Genomic DNA, 13154 nt, shown 5'->3' with positions numbered 1-13154 from the left:
AATGCTGGGCAGCGGCAGCATACGCCTTTGATCCCAGCACTCGGGAGACAGAGCCAGGAAGATCTCTCTGAGTTCGAGGCCAGCCTGGTCTATGGGGTGAGATCCAGGACAGGTACCAAAACTACACAGAGAAACCCTGAAAAATAATGGCCCTCAGGAATAGCCTGCCTAGCCTTCTGCTTTTAAGTGATGGAGCTGAGCAGGCCCAGTGAGTTAGCGCAGGAGCTGCACCTGCATGGTGACCCAGGCTCTGCTTAGCCACGTCCCTGCCACATTCTACCCTCAGAAGGTCACTTCAGTTTGTGTCACTTCCAAGGGTTCTGTATGTGAATGAAGATGCTATGGGGGCTAAAAGGAGTTTCAGGCAGTGGCCAGGGCTCCAGAAACCTCTGCTGTCCTCCCCTTTTCCTTGACCCACTGTTTATGTACTGTTGAGAGGCACTGTGATAGTGTTTCATTTTTCTTTTCTCTTTTTTGTTTTGAGACAGAGTCTTAAGCTTGGTATATGTATTGGCCCTCTGCCCTGCCTCCCAAATCCTGAGATTACCATGCATACCACCACTCCCAGCAAGGACTTGTCTCTGCGGTTCCTGGGCAAATCCAAAGTAATGCAGACAACTTCCTACTCCTCCCTCCTGGTTCAGCCCAAAGCGTCTTGGAGTGGGTGACACAGATGATCTCGAAAAAGTGAAGTCCTGGGGGCAAGCGCATGATCCTGGAGGAGGGTCTTTCACCTGTGTGAGCTGGTGCTCTCCAAGGGGAGATGCCTTGCTGTGGACTCAGGCTGCCCCCTGCTGGTGGTTGGAGGTCCCTTTGCATGGTCTGCAGGTTCCAGGATTGAAGCTTTTGGAGGGCAGGGCTGAAAGGAAATCTAAGCCAAACTTGGCCCGTAGCTGCTACCCTTCAGTCTTTGAGTCGGGTTCTTTGGGGACCCGAATGGCCACTCGAACCTTCTGTCGTGCCATGTTTATGGGAACGGAGTGACCACCTTCTGCTAGAGCAAATTGTTAGGGAATCTTCACAGCCCCACCTAGCCATGCCTGGGTGGGGCTCTCTCTGGCCTGGAGAGTTAGAAGCTAAGGCTTCACCACTACACCAGAGGAGCTCTCTTGTCTCTGTTAGACAGAAACGCGAGGGGTGCCTCCTGGCAAGGACTCTGCAGAAATGGAATGATACAGGCAGGAATGAAAATATAGACGCTTGATACCTTCTTTACATACCACCTTTTTTCCATTTTGTTTGTTTTGTAGACTTTGATGTGTATGAGTTTTGCTCACACATGTATCTGAATCGTGTGTTCTAGAACTGAAGTGAGACAATTGTGAATCACTATGTGGGTCCTCTGCAAGAACAGCAAGTGCTCTTAACCATTGAGCCACCTCTCCACACCACCTCCCTTTTTTTTCTTCTTTTGAGACTGAGTCTTACCCTGTAGCTTTGGCTGGCCCGGAGCTCATAGAGACCCACCTGCCTCTGCCTCCTGAGTGCTGTGTTTAAAGGTGTGTGCCACCCTCACAGGCCCCTCCAAGCCAGGTATCAACCTCCCGAGACAATCCACCCCAAATTGGGATCCCTCCAGTGGTGTCCTGCTGGGAGAAGGCTGAGAGCTCTTTGTTTGCACTGAATCCTTGTCTCTGCTTCTCACTGTTGGGCCTGTGGAGGACAAGAGGCTGAGCTCTGTTAGGGCCGCCAGCCCCCAGGCTTGCTCACCTGACAGCTCCAGTAACCAAAGGCACTGTTGTTGATGGACCTGAAATGCCCCTGCCCTCTCCCGGGACACTGTTTGGGCCAATGTTAAGGAAAAGAGCAAGTACTCTTGCAAGTCAGTGAAGGAAGAAACCATGGAAACAGCTCTTGGCACTGAGTTTCTGTGACTTTTTACTCTCACTGGAACATTTTCTTTATTATTATTACCATTTTTAAAATTGAGTGTAGCCTGGTCAAGACGAGGTAGGATGTGCTTCTCCCTAGCCTCCCCAGTTGATACTTATGTCCAGTGACCATGAGACTGTTTACCTGAAGATTGTCAGACCTTGAACTGCCCTGAGGCCAGAGACAGTGGTCCACAGCCAACACCCAGTGTATGCAGTGCACAGAATCGGGATTGCTAGGGTTCTTGATGCACCACCAGGGGGCAGAGAAGTACTCATATTGGCCTCCTGGCACCGGTCATCCTGGATTGGCCCTGCCATTACTCTGAATCTAAGAGGTAGCACAGGACCTAGAAGAATAGAAAAGGAGTGAATGGAGAGCACTTGGCCTCCCTTTCCTTGGTAAGAGTTGAGACTGGGTGCCAGGTAGTACACCTTCCAGGACTCTGATAAACTGATGTCCCCAATTTCTTCTAGTACTCAGTGGATCATTGTAGGGGTCTTATATCAGGGCTTGTGGGTACAGGTGCCACCACAGTGCTAGGAATGCTGTGATGGTATCCAGAAACTTCCAGACCATTGAAGTGTGAAGAAAGTCAATAACTGAGAAGGAAAGGGGAAAGATGTGTTTTGTATTCATATGAAACACATGACATCTGATATTCCTAACACCTATGAAATCTAGATCTATGTCATTTTTCTCAGTGTCTTTTGAGGTTAACCTGACCCATGGTCTAGAGTCAAGGTCTGGTGATCCAGCATAGCAAATGTATGTGTCATTGGTTTTTTTTTTTTGGTTTGGTTTGGTTTTTGTTACTTTGAAAATCCAAGTTGGATGCTTTCTTAAGAAAAACTGTTTTTCCTTTACAAATAACCTCTGAACAACTGGAAATAGCATCCTTTCCTATACTGCTATAAACACGGAGCACTATAACATCTCAGCAGCCATCTGCTTCCATTCCTGTTACTGTAATGCTTGGGAATTGAACCCAAGACTTTGCACATTAAGTAAGTGCCCTGCTGCTGAGCTATATCCTACATCTGGAGCCCAGGTTATATATCTTTAAAAAAGAAGAAGCGTGGGGCTGCTGAGATGGTTCATCGGGTAAAAGTGCTTGCCACTAAGCCTGAGAACCTGGGTTCAATCCCAGTACTTACATGGCGGATTGACTTCAAAGGAGAAAACTAACTCCTGCAAGTTGTCCCCTGACTTCATATGAGTTCTGTGGCCCATGAGCATGCATGCAACACATGTGTACAACATACAATGTAATAAACATTTTAAAAACAGAAGAAGCATTACATGTGTCTCTTTTCAATTCTATTCCCTTCCTTCTCCAAAATCCCTTCCCAGAATTTAACTTAAATCACATTTTCTCTACAGTGTCTGGTACTTAACTGTGATATTTCTTTCTTCCTTCCTTTCTTCTTTCTTTCTTTTTCTTTTTTTTAAATTCGAGCTGGGTGGTGGTGGTGCACACCTTTGATCCCCACACTTGGGAGGCAGAGGCAGGCAGATTTCTGAACTTGAGGCCATCCTGATCTACAGAGTGAGTTCCAGGACAGCCAGGGCTACACAGAGAAACCTTGTCTGGAAAAAAAAATAATAAAAATGAAAAATTTGAGAGGAGATCTGATGTCACCCAGGCTGACCTTAATTCTCTGTAGCCACGTCTAGCTTTGAAATCCCGACTGTCGTCCGTGCACATCCTGAGTTCTGGGTGTGCAGGCATCATCACCACAACCATCCTGTTAATAAATTGCTTATGGATCAGTTTCTATCAGATTACAAAGAGAGATCTTAGAAATCACAAAAGGGTGTAAAAGAGGAGGCAGACACTGGAGGAAGAGGAGCTCGCTCCACTTTGCTGGTGTGTAGCCAAGTGTATGAACAAGAGCAAGTGGTCAATTACCTGAGTAATCTATCACCAAAAAGGCTCTTTGAATGGAGAGATTCAGAAGACACTGCTGATGTTTATCTGGTTTCTGTAAGTCAGGATGCTTGGACACTCAGCTGGGCAGCCGAGTGCTCTGTCACGTCTGTGTTGGCTGCTCAGGTGTGCTGAGTGCTGAGCAGAGATGGTGGGCTAACGATGTAACTTAGTGGCAGCATGCTCTCTTAGTGAGTACGAGAGGCCCACCCACCACAATAGTGGTGTCATTTCATTTCATCCTGTTACTGATGTAGGTGTCAATGTTACCTCCTGACTCCTCTGTTGTGACTCAGTATCCTGACAGAAGCACCCTAGGGAGGTAGGGTTTATTTTGGCTCATAGTTTGAGGTCACAGTCCATTGTAGTGGAAACTTGAGGCAGCTGGCCACACTGCATCGGCAATGGGGGAGCTAAGAGGGAGGAATTTGCTAGTGTTCAGCTTGCTTTCTCAGTTTTCTGTGGCCCAGGGCTTCAGCCCACTGAATGGTGGCACCCACATTTAAAGCGGGTCTTCTCACTGCAGTGAACCTAATCAAGGTATCCTTCACAGGTGTACCCAGAAGCTGATGCCATCTACATACTCACCCACAGGAATACCCAGAGGCTTGTCTCAGGGTGAGTTTAGATCCTTCAAGTTGACCACCATAACAGAGACAGACAGACATAGAAAGATTACATGACTCGATATGATTATACATATCGTCTGAGTCAGCATTTGCTTAGAGAGCAGAGCTCTGATCTCAACTTACCCTCTACTGTGCCACCTCCAGCCACTGCCTGACCCTACATCACATGTCTTCTTGGTTTTTGGTTTGGTTTGGTTTGGTTTTTTGAGACAGGGTTTCTCTGTGTAGTTTTGGTGCCTGTCCTGGATCTCACTCTGTAGACCAGGCTGGCCTCGAACTCACAGAGATCCGCCTGCCTCTGCCTCCCAAGTGCTGGAATTAAAGGAGTGTGCCGCCGCTGCCCCAAATGTCTTCTTGTTTGGACACTCCACATGACACACCCGCAATGCTGGTTACTCTGATGCATCTTGGCTTGAGTCAATTTTTTCTGGTTTATTTATTTGTCTGTTAATATATTTATTCATGATAGTGTCTCATGTATCCCTGACTGGCCTCAAACTCACTGTGTAGCAGAGGATCCCTTTGAACTTCTGATCGTCTGTGTCCTCTACATCCTGCATGCTGGAATCCCAGTTGTGAAGCATCATGCGCAGTCTGTGCAGTACTGGGGAGTCGAACATACGGCTTCTTACTAAGTTAAGCCCTAGCTTCCCCTACCACCACACACACCCCATCTTCCTCTAGTGGACTATAGTTCAAGTCTCTCAGACCTGCTTTCCTGTTTGCTCTGACTTGTATTCACGTTTCCCTTCTTATCATGCCCCAGGACACTACAGTTTGACATTAGCCCCATCCAGAGCCGTTCTCAACAAGGCTGGGACAAGCTGCCTGTTAAAGCCAGGACACATCTCAATAATAAGCAGTTTTTGAATTTTTTTTTTTTTACTTCTCCCTCTAAAATCTTACTTTTCAGGTTTCTGTGAGAGTCTTTCCTGTGTTCTCTGCTCTTTTCCTCATCTTTCCCACGCTCCACCACTGTCTAAACAATGTCCATGCAACAATCCTGGAACTGGGGGATTTCCTGCCTCCCTTTGCCCCTCCATTCTTCCTTTCCTCCCTCCTTCCTTCTTTCTGTTAATCCCAAAGATGGGAGGGGAAAGACCACCAACCCATGTCATCATGGCCAAATTAATTAAAGCAAGCAATTAATTAAAACAAGGCTTTTTTATTCATGTACAGGGGCTGCCTCCCCCAAGGCAGGGTTCAAGAGATCAGCATTGGATGTGAGGAAGACAAGGCTTTTATAGCTCAGAGGTAGGGGGTTTCCAAACGGGGATTTGTCGGGAGCAGAACATAAGCATAGCAGTTACTGCTAAGGGCCTCCCGAACAATGGCATGGTTGCAGAGGGTGGGCATAGCAAGGGAGTCATAGGTGGTCGGAAAACCTTTAGAAACAAAGCTAAGTGCCGGGTGATGGTGGTGCACGCCTTTAATCCCAGCACTTGGGAGGCAGAGGCAGGTAGAGCTCTGTGAGTTCGAAGCCAGCCTGGTCTACAGAGCAAAATCCAGGACAGGCACCAAAACTACACAGAGAAACCCTGTCTCGGAAAAAAAAAAGAAAAAGAAAAAAAGTAGGACTTCAGGTTGGTTAAAAACAACTTTTTTTTGAAACAAAGATAAGCTTGCCATTCCTTGAACATTTGTGCAGTACAGAACAATTTGTAATTAAGGTTACAGGTGGGGCATAAACCAACCCTTGAAAAACAGAGGTTAAATCATAAACGGGAACGAACCTTGTTTGTCTTTACTCTAAGGTGGCTTTTAAGCCTAAAATGGAGGGAGGCTGGTTCTTTATTTCTCTTCCTTGGAACTCACTATGTAGCCTAGGTGAGTCTTGAACTCATAACAATCTTCCTGCTCTAGCCTGTGAGTATTGGAATTACAGGCATGAAGCCCCTGGTTTCCTCCTCTCTCTCCTCCCCTTCCCCGTTCTCCTCCTCCCCCTCCTCTTTGTAGTGTCAGGAATTGAAGCTGATGCTTTGCTTATGCTGAGCAGGTGCCCCACCACTGAGGTGTCCCCAGCCTCTTCTTTCTTCTAAGTTCCCATTTGCATGTAAACAAATCGTTAGTGACTTCCTTTTCTCATAAATATATTTGTATGTGTTTCTATATAATGTCATAGGTATGCATATTCACAAAGACACACATACTAACTAACACACATGTACCTGTCCTCTGAACTGCCTATCCTTTGACGATCCCTGACACCTCTTTCTTCACAGCTCTCCACTCGACTCTTTTTTTTTTTTTTTTTTATTTTACAATACCATTCAGTTCTACATATCAGCCATGGGTTCCCCTATTCTCCCCCCTCCCACGCCCTCCCCTTACCCCCAGCTCACCCCCCATTCCCACCTCCTCCAGGGCAAATCCTCCCCCCGAGGACTGCGATCAACCTGGTAGACTCATTCCAGGCAGGTCCAGTCCCTTCCTCCCAGACTGAGCCAAGTGTCCCTGCATAAGCCCCAGGTTTCAAACAGCCAACACATGCAATGAGCACAGGACTTGGTTCCACTGCCTAGTTGCCTCCCAAACTGATCTAGCCAATCAACTGTCTCACCTATTCAGAGGCCTGATCCAGCTGGGGGCCCCTCAGCCTTTGGTTCATAGTTCATGAGTTTCCATTCATTTGGCTATTTTTTTTCAATAATTGAGTAAAACCAAAATTTATTATAAGCCACAGTCATCCTAGAGACCTATAGCCTCCATGGTTCTATGGGTTATGGTCTGATTATTCTTTATTTTATATCTAGAATCCACTTATGAGTGAGTACATACCATGACTGTCTTTCTGGGTTTGGGTTACCTCACTCAGGATGATTTTTTCTAGTTCCATCCATTTGCCTGCAAATTTCATGCTTTCATTGTTTTTCTCTGCTGAGTAGTACTCCATTGTGTATATGTACCACATTTTTTTCATCCATTCTTCCGTTGATGGGCATCTAGGTTGTTTCCAGGTTCTGGCTATTACAAATAGTGCTGCTATGAACATAGCTGAGCATGTATCTTTATGGTATGAATCAGCATTCCTTGGGTATATGCCCAAGAGTGGGATGGCTGGGTCTTGAGGTAGTTCGATTCCTAATTTTCTGAGAAACCGCCATACTGATTTCCACAGTGGTTGTACAAGTTTACATTCCCACCAACAGTGGAGGAGTGTTCCCTTTGCTCCACATCCTCTCCAACATTGACTGTCATTGGTGTTTTTGATCGTAGCCATTCTGACAGGTGTAAGGTGGTATCTCAGAGTCGTTTTGATTTGCATTTCTCTGATGATTAAGGATGTTGAGCATTTCTTTAAATGTCTTTCAGCCATTTGTGATTCTTCTTTTGAGAATTCTCTGTTTAGCTCTTTAGCCCATTTTTTAATTGGATTGTTCAGTATTTTGATGTCTAGTTTCTTGAGTTCTTTATATACTGTGGAGATCAATCCTCTGTCAGATGTGTCCACTCCATTCTTACACAATTCCACCTGTCAAGGTGAAATCTCGATGCTGGTTAGTGATGGCATACCTTTAATTCTAGCACTTGAGAGCAGAGGCAGGCAAATCTGTGAATTGGAGGCCAGCCTGGTCTACAGAGTAAGTTAAAGGACAGCCAGGGTTACACAGAGAAAACTGTCTCAGAAAAAAAAAAAGAGGAAAAAAAACCCCTAGGAATCATGTTTAATTTCTTCCATCCCAATTTTTACCAATATGTTCTCATTCTAAATCAACAATTCTTAGAGCCATTTATTCCTGTTTATACTGCTCCATCTTCATTCAGACTTAACACACACTTCACTTAAGCTTAGACTAGCATCCTGTTGGATACACTTGGCTCAAGTCTTCTAGAAAATAATTTTTTTTAATTTTAATTATGTATATGTGTGTGGGTTTGAGTATAGGTGCCCATGGAAGCCAGAATAGAGCATTAGATTCCCTGAAATGGAGTTAAAGGAGGTTGTGAGCTTCCTATCCTAGCTGGGATCTGAACGCAGATCCTCTGGAAGAGCAGTGTGTGCTCTTAACCACTAAGACATCTTTCCACTCCAACTTTCTCATTTGGTTGCTAGATCACTGAGCATGAAATGTCAGCCTTCTGCTTCTAGAGGATACCTATCTTGAAGTATCATTTCCTATCACTCCACCTATATTATATACAAGAAAAGAAATTGGCTAAAGCAAGAGGTAACACTCCCTTACCATGTAAATACAGTACCAAAACTGCAAAGTTCTGAGTTATGTAAGTCTAAACATCAGTGTACCTCATGTGACAGAAGCAGGCATTACATGATCCTAAGAATAAGCCTATAAATAGATAAAAGAAGCCAAGAGAGGTAGCACACACCTTTAATTCCAACACTTGAGAGATGAATGAGGCAGGAGGCCCAGATGTTCACTCATTCTTGCCTATATAATGAGTTTTATGTCAGCCTGGTCTACATGAGACCCTGTCTCAAAACAAACAAACAAAAAACCAAAACAGATATGTAAGAACTTCATGGAGAAAGTTATTAAAGGTTTGGAAATATGTAAGAAGTACCAGATATAGGTACATGACATGTTCACGAATGAGAAGATTCAATACAGCAAGGAATTAAAATGGTCTATAGAGTCGATGTGACTCCAAATGAAATTCATTTCATTTTTGAGACAGGGTCTTACTAAGTAGGCCTAAATGTCTGGAAACCCCCCCCCCCCCCCCCCGTGTAGACCACAATGGCCTCAAACTCACAGAGATCCACCCTCCTCTTCCCCTCATGTATTAAGATCAAAGGTGTGCACCACCACACCCAGTAAAGTTCAGTTTTTTGATTTTGCAGTAGTGGGATTCAAAACTAGAGCCTTGCACAATGCTGAACAAGCAATCTGCCACTGAGTTACACCTCTAGCACGTCAGTTTTTAAATTGTTGAACTTGGAGATGATTTAAAGGCAATTGAAATAAAAAAAGCCAAGAGTAACAAAGTCTATTTTCAAGGAGAGAAAAAATTGTACCATGGAATTGAGTTGATAACCAGCCAATGCACAGTGTGTGTGTGTGTGTGTGTGTGTGTGTGTGTGTGTGTGTGTGTGTGTGTCACCAGACAGAGTTTCTCTTAGTAGTCTTGACTGTCCAGGAACTTGCTCTGTCAACTAGGCTGATCTTGAACTCAGAGATCCTCCTGCCTCTGCTCCCCTAGTGCATGCCCCACCAACACCAACTCAATACACATTTCTTTCTTTTTTTTTTCCTGAGACATGGTTTCTCTGTATAGTTTTGGTGCCTGTCCTGGATCTCACTCTGTAGGCCAGGCTGACCTCGAACTCACAGAGCTCTGCCTGGCTCTGCCTCCCCAGTGCTGAGATTAAAGGCATGTGCCACCACCACCAGGCTCACATTTCTTAATTATCTCATTTATACTTAGTATCTTCAGCTACTCTCATACAAATTATATGTACAAGGGCTGGAGAGGTAGTTCAGCTGTTACAGGCTAGGCTCACAACCAAAATGTCAGGATTATACATGTATAGACATATAGACATGATTATTTTTGTTTGACATGGTTTCAATGTAGCCCAGGCTAGCCTTGAACTCACTGGTTAGCCCACATAGATCTTAAGCTCATAATCGTCTTGTATCTGCTTCCCGAGTTTGGAATTACATACCACTATACCTGGTTCACACACAGGTTTTATGGCCACTATCTATTCTTATTGGCTAGTGCACACATTAATTATGCAGAATATTGCCATGACAATGCCAGACGTTGAGTACATTATAAGGCCAGGTATGGTACATGTCTTTAATCTCAGCACTTAGTAGGTGGAGGCAGAAAGATCAGGAGGTCAAGGCTAGCCTCAGCAGTAGAGTAAGTATGAGGTCATTTTGGGCTACAAAAAAAGTAAATAAAACAAATGAATAAATGGGCATGGGTTAAGCACACATCTTAATCCCAGCACTTGGGAAACAGAGGCAGACAGATCTTTGTGGGTTTGAAGCCAACCTGGTCTATAAAGAGAGTTCTGGACAAATACATAGTGAGATCCTGTCTCTAAATAAATAAATAAATACCTTTAATTCATGACGGGGGTATTGGTTTAGGAATATACTAACTCATAAAACAGGATATGAAACCCAGAAAAGGGCTAATCTATATACAGACACTGAAATAATCAGAGGTTACATTGAAAATTAGCATGGGATTTCTAATTCTTTCTGATTCTTTTGTTTGTTTGTTTGTTTGTTTGTTTATGACAGGGTTTCTCTGTATAGCTTTGGAGCCTGTCCTGAAACTCACTTTGTAGACAAGGCTGGCCTTGAACTCACAGAGATCCGCCTGCCTCTGCCTCCCAAGTGCTGGGATTAAAGGCATGTGCCACCAATGCCCAGCTTCTTTCTGATTCTTATGGAATAATGTTAGAAACCGTCCTTTAATCTTTTACAACACACACACACACACACACACACACACACACACACACACACACTCCCTAAAAAAACTCTCTACTCAAAAGTCCCAACTAAAGAGTGAGTTGGAAATAGATCAATGGCTCTGGAGACTACAGCTCAGCTTTGAATCATCTTAATCACTAAAATTAGTTTGATTATCTCAAATTGATAAGAGATTCTGGATGCTTTCCAGAAACAAATGTAAGTTCATTCTGGAGAAGAAAATACTAACCTCCCCCAACCTCCAATTATTTCTAAAAATATTTTTCCAACACAATGCCTATCACATAATCAGAATCATCCAGGAACATAAAGAGAATATTAATGAGGTAATAATAATAAAGAATGTCCCAAAATTAGTGACAGACAACAAATCGAAGATTCAGGAATCCTGACAAGGGCCCAGCAGCATAAACACTAGATAATAACCAACCCTCATCTCAGCATATCATATTCAAACTGCAGAAAACCAAAAACATGGAGAACTGGGGTCAGGAGATGAGCCGGAGGAAATATCCCATCCACCTACAGAGGAGCAAAGATTAGAATGGTGTGGCGTACTTAAGAAAGAAAAAATTATACCCACCACTCTTGAATGAAGAAATGAAAAAGAGGCACATAAATAGAGATTTCTCATGTTTGTGAAGACAAAGAGTCAATATTGTTACAATAACATTTTTAAATAGTGTGTGTGTGTGTGTGTGTGTGTGTGTGTGTGTGTGTGTGTGCACATGGGTACATGCCACCATTGCATGTATGTGGAGGGCAGAGGACAACTTGTGGGACTTGGTTCTAAGGATTGAATTCAGACTGTCAGACTTGGTGTCAAGTGCCTTTATCCACTGAGCCATTTCCTTTGAGAGCCACAATATCAGTTTTGTTTCATTTTTTTCTTCCCAATGTGGTCTATATGGATGTAAACCCAGTCAGAGTTCCAGGAAGCTATTTTATGGGTTTAGTGATTGTCAACTTAACACAAACTAGAGTCACCTGGGAAGAGATAACCTCAATTTAATTTCTTCCATCAGATTGGTCCTTTCTGTGAAGTGGGAGGGTCCAGCCCATTGTAGAAGGTGTCTTCTTCCCTAGGCAGGTGGGCCTGGGCTGCATAAATAGCTTGCTAAGTAAGCAGCAGGAGCAGCTGCTCTGACTTCCTTCAGTGATTGATTGATGGTGACCTAGGAGCTGTAAGTTGAAATAAACCCTCTTCTCCTGAAGTTGTTTTGGATCATGGAGTTCATCTTGACATCAGAAAGCAAACTAACACAATGAGTACTGACAAGCTGACTCTAAAGTTTATAAGAAAGAGAAAAAAAAAAGAGTACATAACATGATATCCAAAGAGAGCAATGTGGAGCATTGACTATTTAATTTGCAATTTGTCACAAAACAAATAAAACATTTTTAAATTAAAAAGACCCAATTAGTCAGGCAGTGGGTGTGCATGCCTTCAATCCCAGCACTCGGGAGGCAGAGGCAGGAGGGTCTCTATGAGTTCAAGGCCGCCCGCCTGGTTTACAAAGAGTTACAAAGACAGGTTCCAAAGCTACACAGAGAAACCCTGTCTTGAAAAATATAAAAAGACCCAATTATACACACTTTTAAAGTTACCTGCTTTAAATGTAGCTATGGTGCTGGGAAGTACACCTCAGTGGTCTGGTACTCGCCTCCTTGCAACGATCAGTTCAAGGCTGGGCATGGTAGTTGCATGCCTGCATTCCCAGCACTGGGAAGGTTGCAGTCAGAGAGAACCATAAGTTTGAGGCTACTTTGGACTAGGTAACAAGATCTTGTCAAAAAAGAAAGAGAAAAAAAAAAAACTGCTCCACCAAGAAAAAAACAGTTTGAGAAAGTAGATGTACCCCAAACAAACTACCAAATATGTGATGCATACATAAACTAACAAATCTTAAGCCTAGCATGAGAGTAAATGCCTGTGACCTCAGAACTTGGAAAGTGGAAGCAGGAAGCTCGGGAGTTCAAGGTTCTACTCAACTCTATAATGAGTTAGTGACCAGCCTGGATGACATGAGACCCTGTTTCAAAAACAATAACATGGAGCTGGAGCTGAAGAGATGGCTCAGCAGTTAGAGTACTGGCTGCTCTTGTAAAGGACCTGGATTCGATTCCCAGCACTGACAGGTAGGCTTATACCCTTCTATAACCCCAGTTCCAGGGGATTTGACACCTTCTTCTGACCTCAGCAAGTACCAGGCACACATGTGCCGCACATACATAGCATGCATGCAGCCAAAATTCTCATATACACAATAATAAAAATGTTTACAAATTTACTGTGTGTGTGTGTGT

Source organism: Peromyscus leucopus, chromosome 7 (assembly GCF_004664715.2).
Source record: "Peromyscus leucopus breed LL Stock chromosome 7, UCI_PerLeu_2.1, whole genome shotgun sequence".
NCBI lineage: Eukaryota > Metazoa > Chordata > Mammalia > Rodentia > Cricetidae > Peromyscus > Peromyscus leucopus.
The sequence above is the reverse complement of the archived record's forward strand: the minus strand, read 5'-3'. Positions refer to the sequence as shown.